Source organism: Corvus moneduloides, chromosome 10, assembly GCF_009650955.1.
Source record: "Corvus moneduloides isolate bCorMon1 chromosome 10, bCorMon1.pri, whole genome shotgun sequence".
Lineage (NCBI taxonomy): Eukaryota > Metazoa > Chordata > Aves > Passeriformes > Corvidae > Corvus > Corvus moneduloides.
Window position 1 is genome coordinate 17771654 of NC_045485.1, and position 12789 is coordinate 17784442.

A 12789-nucleotide genomic window follows, 5' to 3' on the forward strand; every position below is an offset into this window, starting at 1 on the left:
TTATTCAGTCCTCTTTTCTTTTGCAACTTTATAGGCTGTGGTAGGTGGAGATAAGGAGGCCAAGTCCTGAAATGATCTGTCTGCTCTATTTTGCAACCTCAGTGACAGCAAATATTAATGTACCTGTGTTCACTGCCCAACTCGTCTGACCACTCTGCACGGACATTTTGGTGACAAGCAAAAGCCTTCCACACACTGCCTGATTCTCCAAACACCACAGAAATACGGTTAATGCTATTGTGAGCCCCCTGAAATGCTTTCCTTTTCCACACCTCCTGCTTTTTTTTTGTGCATCATAGTCCAACATTTCTCTTGTGCCAGGCTCTTCCTGAACTGTGCCTGTGTTACACAACTGTGCCCTTCAGACTGAGGCAAGGATTAAAGGTGTCCAAATTATTAGGAAATCAGAGCAGTGAAAGGTCAGAGATCTTTCTATTTCCTCTCAGCTTGGTAGCTGGTTGCTGAAAAATCACAAACGCTCTTTGAAAATGAGGGGCAGCGAGGCGCAGCTTTCCGAGCACTCCTTGGCATTCATGTATGTGAGTGAACTATTTACAGGTATGGCAAAGCATTACTAATCTCTGACCTATTTAGAAAGGAAGTACCTCTAGGATCTCCTCATTTGTCTCCCCTGCTTCTCCAACACCATTGAGTCATGCTGAATCTCCTCCCCTCCCAAAAAACTGCTTTGCAGAGCTCCCTGAAGAAAGAAAAATGTCCCTGGACAGTGAAACAAACAATCCCAAAGTGGGTTGATCATGACCTAGTAACTGGGTAAAAAATCCTGGAGACCCTGGAAAGGAGAGGTCAGTCGAGGGGCTGCCTGAGGACTCAGCTGCTCTCGAGCCCTGGGGAGGAACTCTCTTATCAGGGCTTGGAGCCCAGCTGGAGACAATCTGGACCTGACCCTTCTCAAAGTTCATGTCTGTTTGGATGGAGGGCTCTGATTCAGACAAATCTCTGCTTTCAGACAGCCTCTTGGAAGACGGGGCTGCCAGTTGGCTTTGCAAGGCTTTGCTGGATGTCCACTTATGTCTGAAATGTCCCTGTTTCCTTCCCCTCCTCTCCAGCATGCCTGTTTGCATCTGGCTTCCCTTTCAAACTTAGCCCCAGATGTACTGCATTGCAGCTTGGTTCCCTGGATGCTGTTGCAAATGGCAAGAAATTCTGAACAGAATTCCCGAAGGAAGCCATGCTGAAGAAAGAGCTGAGAAAAAGGGAAACCTTGCCACTGCTATTTAATTTTTTCTGAGCCCATACTTCTTGTGTTGCTAGAGTTTCAGAGAAAAAGGAAGTGTGTACAAAGGCTGCCTTGAGCAACAGGGGGATGCTGGCACAGGCAGTGAAGAGTGAAAAGAAGAAGTAGGCACTGTGGGAGAACTGGTAAAGATGAGGTGGGTGAAAGAGGTGCTTCAGCACCTGGTCTGTGAGCAGTGGGGACTGGACAGCCATTGAAACAGACAGGCTAGGCAGTGCTTGAAGAACAGACACGGAATAAAAGACCTTTGTGAAGAAAAGAAAAAACAGGAGGTTTTTTCACAGTAGGATAATTCTGAAGTGCAAACACAAGGGACAGTGTCCCTGCTTCCAAACATGACCCGACAAATAGCAAAGGAAGAAAGCCAGAGTTCCTGAGTTCTAGTTTTAGTGTGGCACTAACTTCTCCACCAGAGCACCTACTAATTGCAGGTGCTACAGGCAGCTTTCAACAGCGAATGTAAAAACATGGAGTGGGGTCCTCAGAACCAGGAATAAGCAAGTCAGCTTTGACTCAAGGGGATCTAAGAGCATTCAGTGCCTCATATCTCTGGCCAGCTTCTGACCATCTGAAAAATGGAGCATGTCTCACCTGCCACAGACGGTGCTGCGAGGTTAATAATGGCATTTCATGTCTGAAGCCCTGTGACAGAAAGCTGCCACGTAACACCACGCTTTATTCTACCCTACAGCCAAAGTCTCCTCCGCCCAAATAAATATGCATTTGTGTTGCCTGCCTCCCATTTTTAATCTACTAGCAATTCTTACCAGAAAAATAAAAATCTCTGGCTGTATGAATGTGCCAAGAGCTTGGATAATCAGCAGGATTCTAGTCTGTCACTACAGATTTTGGCAGCCTTGTGTCAAGAAAATGAGGCAACCCCATTCCTGGGAACCAGTGCAATGGAAAGAGCTTCCAGCTGATTTGGATTGTTTATTCTAGGTGAAAGTTTGCAACATTCCCATTTGGTTTCACCACTGTGAGCTTTGCCAGGACTTTTTCCCAGGCAAATGAATGTTTTCTTGTTTCTCTGCTGCATCTCCTATTTACAGGCTTAGTTGCTCCATTGCTTTTGTTACTCTGGCAGGTGTTTACTTGGTCAAAAATGGGTTTCATCTTGCGAGACATACAACTCCTTCGTCTCCTGCTGACTTCGGTTAGACTGAAGGCGAGCATGAGCAAGGGATCTGTAGTCTTGAAGAAGGATAAATTATGCCGAAGAAAAGCCAGAACCTGGGCAGGAATGCATTCAGCATTATTATTACATTTCTATGCAAGTATTTAACCTATTAGTGCTTTCACGGAACAAGGAAATGCATGGAAAATACTCCTTGCATGGCTCTACAGTGCAGATTAGCCTGGCATGGGTTGTTAGGCGGTACCTGCAGCCTTGCAGAGCTTTGGCCTAAAGAAAGAAGGTCAGACCAGCCTTGTTAAGAGAATTTGAGCCAGCTGTATCCAGGGATTTCTCCCTCAGCTTGAGCCAGGCCTGCATAGGGGCTGAAGTGTACTTCCAGGAACATATTGGTCTGTTTTCAGCTTAAAACAACTGTTTCCTCATTCTCTTTGTTCCTCTCTGTCATTTCTTCTTTCTGCAGCAATATAACCAAGTTCCACTTTGAAATGAATCACTGTTCTAATGCTCATTAAATTAAGGAACTGACCATTCTGGTAAGACTCATGCTGACTAATTGCAGGTGTTGGTTAAATTTCCCCAATAAAACTTCTACAAAATCAAGGCATTCCTAGCTGCCATTCAAATTCTGGGTATCTGAGGAATTTAGAAGATCCAGTTGGGTGATTTTCTAAAGGGAAATCTCTCATAAAAATGTCCCAATCCATTGCAGCCTGTCTGAGAATTTGACCTTTTATTTCCAAATTCACCAGGGTCATTGGCTGGCCAGATCAATGCCAGATCTTCTGACCAGTTCACAGGCTGAGCCATGGTTTACAATATCTGTGTCTCTTAGAAGGAAGCATTGCTGGCATTGCAATGAACAATTAATTCACGTGGTCAGATCAAGCTCTGGGCCCTCTATTAAAGAGCCATGGTTAGGATGTAGATGCTGGAGTTGGGGCACTTCAATCAGACCACATGTAATCCCCAATAATCCAGGTGTCATTGAAAACTCAAATATCATCTGATCCCTGTGACTTTAATCATGACCCAGAAAGTTCTCCACTTTCCTTTTCCCTGTTGTGCTAACAGGGAAAATAATGGACTCAGAAATATCCCTTCTCCAGGACTACACACAGGTTGGTTGGGGGGGGGGGGGGCGTTGACAAAAGGTGGTCTTGTGGTAAATCACAGTGTCAGCCTCCAGAAATAGTTTACGTGAAGCCCTAGTCTGATGAATTTCCTGTGGCAGCTGGGTGACAATTGTGTTCCCCACCTGTGTGATGGGAGTGGTAATTTCTTCATACAATGCTATTGCTTGCCCTGCATTGGAGAGAGGAGTTTGAGGAAACTCTGACACTTCCTGAAAGTTTTCACAAAGTGTGTCACGGGAAGGCTTCAGTCTCCAGGTCCTGCCGTTTAATAATAAACCTGCTGTTTATTTTGTGGAGCTCATTTCCTAGACAGAGTAGCAAGAAGATGTCATGAATACCTGTGAGCTGCACTCACCTTTCCTGTGGTACCTTGTGTCCCAGGTCCCTGGCAAAGGCAGCCCAGCACCATTGGCCCCACTGAGTCTGGGGAAACTGCAGCACTGCTCGTGCTGCAGCAAGGCAGAGGCACATCCAGGCACTCCTGGCTTTCTAACACCTGTGCCTCAACCACAAGGCCAAATTAGTACTGAAGGGACCTGTATTTTACTGTCCCCTTCTTCTGCATTAATTAAAACACATCGCAGCACACTTAAGCAATTTAAATGTTTTGGAATGAGCCTCAGGACAGCCAAGGGCGTTCAAAGTGAAGGGAAGACTGGCAGCTTGCCCTCAGCTCGCTGGCTTGCCTGTCTATCACAGGTGCACATCGCTCATGACCAAGCTGCGAGATCTCTGCAGACCCAATGACAGCAGTACAGTTTAGGGAGAGACCTAAAGCTAGAAATCCCTGATCTCCCTGAGGCTCCATTACATGGTCTGGCTGACAGCATCTCTGCTGATCTTTTTTCAATTTACACACTTTTCTTTACACCTCTCCTCTATGAAAAGCTGGTGGGAACTGCTACTGCAAGAGATAACACCAGCACCATGTTGTCTGATGGAAAGCCCTCCTAGACCTGAATTTAGGGTATATACCTTGGTCTTGGGGACTTTTGGGGAGATATTCAAGGCAAGAAAGAGGAAATTCATAGCCCCTGAAACAAAATCCAAGGCTGGTAAAGACTGTGTTTTGCCCTAGAGGTGAAGTTCAGGATATATGTGAACCTTTCTCCAAAGGTCTGTTTGCCTTTCTGTCACCTATCGGTCAACAGCGGGAGGAGGCACCTCAGGTGACCTCCAGAGCAGCTTGTGCACTGTGGACTCCAGGCAGCAGACAGCCGACTACAGTCTAGAATGGAAATGAAGGACTAATTTGCCCAGGGACATTCCCTTTTGTATTTTAAAGTAATGCAAAGTGTCTTTTCACTTTCAGCTCTGGATTTGAGGCCTAAGACGAAGAGTCACTGCCATTAGATCCACATCATCACAATTGTAACATCAAAACAAGCGCTGTATTAAAAATAAACACAAGAGGCATTCACTGACTTGATTAAAATGTATACATATGGGTGAGGTCATTTTAATAAATGCCTTATGCACAGACATCTGCATTTCTTACCATGGCCCTAGGCTTGGAGAAGGAACACTGTACATCCACAACTACCTGCTCTTGTGCAGTTGCATCAGCCCAAGCTCTCTGGCTGCTCAGAACATCTACCACAAGTGTCCTTATCACATCCCTTTGCATTGACCTCCCCTTAACACTCAAAAAGGCTACAAAGAACACAGCCACGGTTTACCACATTAGCTGCACATCTCTGATCTCCATCAGGCCACCATGTCAAGGTCCTCCATCTCCTCTGTGAATCTTTTGAAGAAACATTCTGATGCTGTTTGGAAATAACTCACTGAAAATAGTTCAATTGTCCTGTCTGTGTGCCTAGAAAAGGCTCCACTAGTTAAGGGAAAGTCAACTGGACTTTCCAGAAGGACACAAAAAACTGCAAAGCCAATAATGTCCATATCCACACCGATGAAAATCTTCTGTATGTCACTGGAAAAAAAAAAAAATCCAGGACTGAAAGCCCTGGCCTTGTGTGCCTTCCCTGGTCACCCTGCGTCAAAGCTCCTGCACCTCCCACTATGATCTGCCAAGCTTTACAGCTCAGGTGAAACAGCACCTTCTGCAGCAAGCCCCTAGAACTGGCAGCAAAGCTGGCACCACAATGGCTTTCCTACATTTTGGGTACCTCCCCAGGAGTGCCAGCTACCCCAGGCTGCAGCTTCCAGTGCATCCAGGCTGTGCTCCAGAGATAGCCCTGCTCTGGGAATGGAGGTAGGAGGGATGTTGCCGACTGACTTCAGTCTCTTGGTCATACTGCCATAGATATTCCAGCTGCAGAGTCCCTGTCTGGCTCTGGGGCAAGCCTGGGTTATCCCAGCTGTCCCTGTGAGGTTACCGGGGCTTCCCAGTACTGCAGAAAGGGATGCAGCTGAGGGGGGTTTGTCCTCTGACTGAGGTGCCTGCTGCAAACTCAAAAAATTATTTTTGTGCTATTCATTCTCACTGACAGTTCGTATACTGCTGCCCAGAGGAAGCTTCATCCTGCTCCCCCTTCCCTTCAGGCAGAAATAACCACTGCCTGCCACCAAAGAAAATCTCACCTTCCTGGAGAGGGAGGAGGGAAGGTTGTGTTTAATATAGTTTGGAGTCCAGTGGAGCTGTTTACTCACTTTATTTTCTTCCTGATGCCTTAGAGCTGGTTGGAAATGTCTGTGCTTGTGATACTCCTGAATACATTCAGCAACGCCCAGGAAAACAAAGCTGCCAATGGCTTTTGCAAAACCCTGAATCACTGGAGCCACGAGCATGGTGTGAGGGGACAAGAGGACCTGTGCATCACCTTCTTGCAGAAGGTGTCACAGAAGCCCCAGACTGCAGCACAGGGATTACATGCCTGCCCTGAGTGCTGAGGGAACATTTCTGATCGTGATTTGTGCTGCAACAATGGTGATGCTCCAGGGCAAGAGGAGCACAGCTGGGGACCCAGGGCAGCCTCCACTGGTGACGTGCTACACAGGGACACCAAATGTGTGCACAGGCAGAAAGCTGCTCAGAGGCACCCATGGCACATGAAGGGGCCATGTGACAAAGCCAGGGGTGCAGCGTGGATGCTGGAGAGTGGGGCACCCCAGCTCTGCCAGCAGCACCACTCTTCCCACCCAGCTGTGGGATGTGGGTGACAACCAACAGTCTGGGCCAGATCCTGGCCTGATTTCCTTCCTCTGATTCCCACAGTGTTTGCACCAATAGATCTTGTCCTAAAGAGTTTATCCAAAGCCTATTTGCATGTTGGTCCTCCAGACTCAGGCTCACCTTCTCTGCAGGATACACCTTCTTGGAGGCTTTTTATTGGTCTCTGGTATGGGATGAGCCATAAATTAGCCTGGGAACAGCTTGCTTTGCTGTTCCTGTGTATTTTCAACCTCAGTTCCATTTTAATATATGATAATGTAGACAGTACTGTCCCCAGCCAGGATCCAGAAGGAGTGAGATGATTAAAAATAATTCATCTTACACTGAATTAAACAACTGAGAGCCTCAGGAATGGTCCCATTTGAGTTTGGTACAAATCACGGGTGACAATCTGGGTCAGTTTTTATTGGATCTGCACCTTTTTGCCAGCCCTAAATCTGCCAGCCATCACATAGGTTTAATAAGAAGGGACAACAAAGAGGCAAAAAAGGTCAATCTCTATTCGAGAAGGAGGTGGAAGGAGCAGGGTAGACAGGGCAGGGGAAGGTGGCGTGTCCTGGCAAACATGCAGGAGGTGATGTTTCCCCAGGAGAGGGACACACAGCAAATGCCCTGGGTTCTTTGGAAAGCAAACATGCTGCACCTGGAGCCCATTCTGCTGTTTGCTGAGACTCAGCAGCCTGGACCATTTGTGGTTTCCTCTCTGAGTCTTGCCTCTGCCCACAGTGACATACAGAAAGTGAGGGAATGCAGATGAGATGTGCCTGGCACTTTCTGACCAGTTGAGGCACTGGGGACACAGGGCTGCTTTGCCCACCTTCTGCTGGGAAAGTGGCAGCAGGTTCCCCTTCCAGCCGCCTCTGCTGAGCCACAAAACCCTCTGTGCATGCCATCCCCTGTGTCAGGAGGTCTGTGTGCTGCATTCCCCTACCTTGGATTGAACCACCCCACTTCCCCCTCCCGGAAATAACACGAGCAAAAGTGAGAATGACTCATCTGTGCATATGAAGACATGTATATGCACACACACAAACATATCTTATATGTTGAGAGCCTGGGGCAAAAATTTCACCCAGCTCTTGAGCTCCTTGGTTCACATGGTTCTGTGAGGTTTAGTGAAAAAGAATCCTGAAAACAACCAACCAGTAAAATAAAACATCAGAAGAGTTCCAAAATAGTAAAGAATTAGGAAAATTAAAAATCAAATCCTGTTACGATGCATCTAGCTTGAAAGGAGGCCTTCCTCCTAGTGTCTGTGCATACATTTTGTCCCCCATGATCTCAAACCAGCATGACTGTTTAGTGAGTGGTGGGCTGGCGTGCTCTGCTTCAAATCCTACTGTGCCATATAAATCCCAACCACTGCTATTTGCCTGGGAACTGGATAGATGGTTTCTTTCCCTGTCTTTGTAAACAGCTCATTTGACTGTCCTGGCCAGTGGTGCTGATAATGGACACTACACACACATGCCTGTGCCTCAGTTTGAGGCTGAGTGAAAACAATCAGGTGACATTTGCCCACATCATTCCTGAATTCAGCTTTAAACTCTTTCTCTTCCTTAAAGGTCCCTGGAATGGTGCAACATCCCAATGAGGGCTTGTGAAGCTTTGTAGCTGTGTCTCGTGTTTCCTTGTCCCATTTTCCGCTGGGTTGCATGGAATTCAGTGTTGAATGACTGTACCAAGGACATGGAGGCCTAGAATCACAGAACCAATTAGGTTGGCAAAGGCATGCATTTAAGATCATCAAACCCAACCATAAACCCAGCACTGCCAAGCCCACTGCTAAACCATGCTCCTAAGTGCCAAAACTCCATACCTTTTAAATACCTTTTCAGTTCCCTGTGCCAACCCTGGCCAAACACATCTGAAGGTACACATCCCAATCACAGCTGAGGCCATGTGCAGTTCCCACTTGCAAGCAGTGGAAGGCAACAGAGGTGGACCCTTGGCCACCAAAGAACAACAGTCAACATCAGCACTCTGTGGTGGGGAGTTCAGCTCTGCTGCCAGCTCTCCTCTCTGCCTTGGCACGTGGCATTGTTACTGATCCAGACCTCCCCCAGCCAGCAGAGCCAAATGTGGCAATATGATGGGTCTTGAAAAGAGGGAAACCTTTTAATTATCCTGCCAGAAAAGGTGAGCTAGTAAATGGGTCCTGCTGCCCAGGGGTTTTGCAGCAGGGAAGAGAAATCAGTCATCCACCACAGTGCTCTTGTGATGGGCTATGACAAACATCCTGAGGCAGCTGTGTCTGGTCACAGAGTCATCAGATGGCATAGCCTAGGAAGAGCAGCTGCTCCCTTTTGTTGGGTCAGAGACCCTTCTCCACAGCAGCCCCCTCAGTGACCATTCGTGCCCTGGCAGTGTGACACGATGCATTTCATCAGCTATTGGGAGGATGTCAAGCTCAGTGACACCCATTCCAGCCAAGCTACATTGTTTAATAAAGAGCACATAATCACAGACATCAGCTGCAGAGGATTAAGGCTGCTTTCCCCCTCCAGTGTATTTTACCTATATCTCTTTTGCTACATTTTCTCTGCATCCTCAGCCTTTCCTCCTCAGGACTGCTCTTGCTGGTTCTCTCACGGAGAGTGGAGTGAGTGTGTGAATGGTACAACTGCAGAGGAAGGAAGTGGTGTTGCTGATTCAATAGAGTGTGCTTTTCCTTCTGAGTCAGTACAGAACAACTGTCTCACTGGGCTCAGAACATATAAGAACAAGAAGTCTGCCTCTGGTGTGTGTGGGCTTGTGTTTTAATCTCTCTGACCCAGAACATGGAAAGGTTGCACAGAAGGGATTTTAATTATCTTGAAAGTTACTAAAGTCCAATTAAAAGTGTAGAGTCATCACAGCAGGCCACCCATCCACTGTATCACTCTGTGGGCCCATTGATGTGATATATCCAAAAATCACAGGGCATGTGCCTGCTTCTAGAAAACAGAATGTGTCAAGAAACAATGTTGTTAAAGGCTGCGATATTTTTGGATCACACAAGATCCTGCCTAGAACTGCAGCTGGACCCCATGAAGATTTGACCAAGAGACAGCAGAGGATGGGGAGAAAATGTGAAGGACAAGGATATAAAGTTATAAAGCTAAATTTCCAGAATTTTCTGCAGTAAGTAGATCAGAGGTAGGAAGCCTGCGAGAAAATCTAAGGTTTGCTGGACCACTCAAGACAAATACTGAAGAAATGGAAATTACACAGCAACTAAATTATGAGTCCAATTCAAACTTCATCCCTCAGGCTATCAGTGTGATATCTGGTTCTAACAAGGAGAGATGATTTGCTAGTACAGTGAAAACTAAAAGAAGAGAAGTTGGAAACAACTCCAGCTTGGGAGGGAAAAGTCACAGCAGTCATATTACCCATGCAGAGGATCCAGTGGCAGCTTCTGAGTGAAGGAGCCAAGACACTTTAAAGAATTGCAGGGGTGCATTCAAATCAGTTCCTGTGTCATGGGTTGGAAAATAGCAAATATCTTGATTAATATTTTTGTTTACAGTATTTTATAAAACACGAAACAGCCTCCAATTTCAAAGTTTCATGCACATTTCTCACAGGCCCAGACTGGAGGAAATGCGGGTAGTGTCTTCTTTCATGATACTTTCTATTAAGCTCATTTCACCTCAAAGGTTTGGGTGAGTCTGAGCCCTAAACCAAAAGCAAAACTCAAGCAGGCATAAAGGTAAGGCAATGGAAAGTGATCGCCTAAGCCACTGTGAACTGAAACTGCCATGTTATGTACAGTGCAGGTGTCAGAAACACATTGAGCTCACATTGCAGCATCCTGGAGCAGCAAAGGACTCTGGCTTCCAGCTATGAAGTTCTCGTGAGCAGAATAGACTTCTCCAGAAACTGGCGAACGATGCCCATGCACCACAGGTGATGGTCAGGGAACCTGATCCCAGCTGCTGGGTGACACAGTGCCCTGTATGTGCAACTGTGAGGGGTGTTTAATTGTCTCCTGTGCTCTCCCAGCAGCCTGCTCTTCATGTTATTGCAGTGTTTTTCAATTGGGCAACAAAAAGTCTGCTATGTATGGCTTTGTTTCTGTTATTCCTGGGCAGTGGGCGAGACACAACAGGGATTTTCTTGGGACAGACTTCAGCTCAGTGCCCAGTTCTTGATTTCAGGGTAGGGATCATGGCCTGAAGGATTCCACTGCCATGGATTGGCTGCCTGGTAGAGCTCTGTCTCTTTTGAGTACATCTCAAACTTTTATTGTAGAGAGCACTTTTGTGCTAGGGAAAAGAAATTACCAATCTGAGCTTCATGCTGCTTTAAAATAGTCTAGGCCAAGGTTGTCTCAAAAAAAAGAATGTCTCAAGGATACAGCTGCAGACTTCAAACCTGATTCAATAGCTTGCTGTCTTTCTGTAAAGTGCCTTTGGTGCTCTGCAGGAACAATGTGGTGCGTGAAATTAAGTACAACTCTTTGGCAAATATAAATTAGGCTTCAGCTGAAATACACTGCTCCCAAGGCTTTCTTAAAATGAAGCAAGATGGTCCTAGACTTGAAACACATTATATTTATACTCTTACCTTCCCATTCCTTACTCCCCACCGAACTCTCCTCACTTGTTCTGCTCTTAAATCACATTTTGAAACACCAGCCTATGTGTGTGCACAGACACATGAACACAGAGGCAGAGCCCTCAGGAAGGCTGTTCTATTGCAGCACTTCGTATGGTTTCATGATATGAATGTGCTGCTCTGTGTGTTGCTGCCCACAGGCTGCGGCAGGAGCCCTGCAGGTCTGGGATGCAGCCTGGCCAAAAGTCATACTGAGATAGGTGAAACTGCAAAAAGAGAAAGCTGACCACAGCTGCTCCTCTGTGCTGCTGACAGCCACCATCTGGGCAGGCTCTGTGCCCCAGCGCTGCAACTGCCCGAAACCTTGTCTTCACAGGGAGGCCAGTGGTCCCCCAGGTGAGGTGTATTTCAACTCAAAATCTGATGGCAATCCTGTCACTGGTTAAAAAAGCCAGTGTACTGAAAGCAGCATAAACATCCCCCAGACAACAGGCATTTTCTGGATGCTGGTTGAGTAAATCCTTGGGTGCAAGTGGATGATCAGCCCCACTGGGTACGAAGCTCTCCTCATTTAGAGAGTGGCAAGGATGAAACACAGAGGCTGTGTGAGGCTTTGCTGTGGAGAAGGAAGGAAGGAAGGAAGGAAGGAAGGAAGGAAGGAAGGAAGGAAGGAAGGAAGGAAGGAAGGAAGGAAGGAAGGAAGGAAGGAAGGAAGGAAGGAAGGAAGGAAGGAAGGAGCGAGAGGTGGCTCTGCAGCCTCCCTGCCCACATGATACTGTACCAGACAGCAAATATGCTTTTACCCACAGGAACAATTTTGCCATCCAAAAATCCAGTGCAGGAAGTTAGGCAGACAGGCAGATGCAGAACTTCCCAGTGGGTGAGGGTCCAAGACCAAGCCCGGAGCTGGAGTAAGATGAGCACATTGGGAGTGAGGGAACTGTCCAGCACCACACAATGGAGGAATTGTCCAAGGATGGGGATGGAGGAAGATAAACTGTTCTGGCAGTCAGACAAGCACCCTGCTTCCAGCAACTTACGGTAAAAGCATTTCAGGGCTCCAAGGGGCCCCCAGCAGCTGCTTCTGTCAGCGTCTCAGGTTCAGCAGGTCTCTGGAATGCATTTCTCACCCACATTCAAGAGAGTTTGTCTTGTTTAGTCTAGCAAAACTGAGGAGGAGAGGGCATAGCTTTGTTGTCTGTAAATACACCAGAGGCTGAGGTGGGAGAAGACCTATTCAAGCTAAAAGATCCTGTTGGCATGAAAACAAATGAGGGATCAGTTGCTGTATGAGAATATTTGGGATAAAAATTTGGAGGTTTCTAGCTGGCAAGGAGTTTGACAACAGCTGCCTGCAAGGAGAGGGGCCTCTGGGGAATGGCACTATTTTGAGGATGAAGCTTGAGTAATTTTTGGAGGAGATAATAAAATATTGGATGAGCAGGGGACTGGGAAGTCCTTTATAGCTGGAATAGGGGCAAAGAAAATGGCACGAGAAATAGAAAAGCAAGAACTGGAACTGAGCTCTGTGGAGGACACCCACAGAGAACAGAGAAGCATTTCCAAATGGGCAATGGATAAG

The 12789-nt window shown here is 46.8% G+C and overlaps 1 long non-coding RNA gene across 1 annotated transcript; it reads left to right on the forward strand.

Moving 5' to 3' along the window:
• Positions 1 to 401: 401 nt before the first annotated feature.
• On the forward strand, positions 402 to 4953 carry LOC116448477. Its single transcript, XR_004241969.1, has 3 exons — positions 402 to 558; positions 1071 to 2929; positions 4842 to 4953. It is a non-coding gene; the product is annotated as an uncharacterized LOC116448477 (long non-coding RNA).
• Positions 4954 to 12789: the final 7836 nt, after the last annotated feature.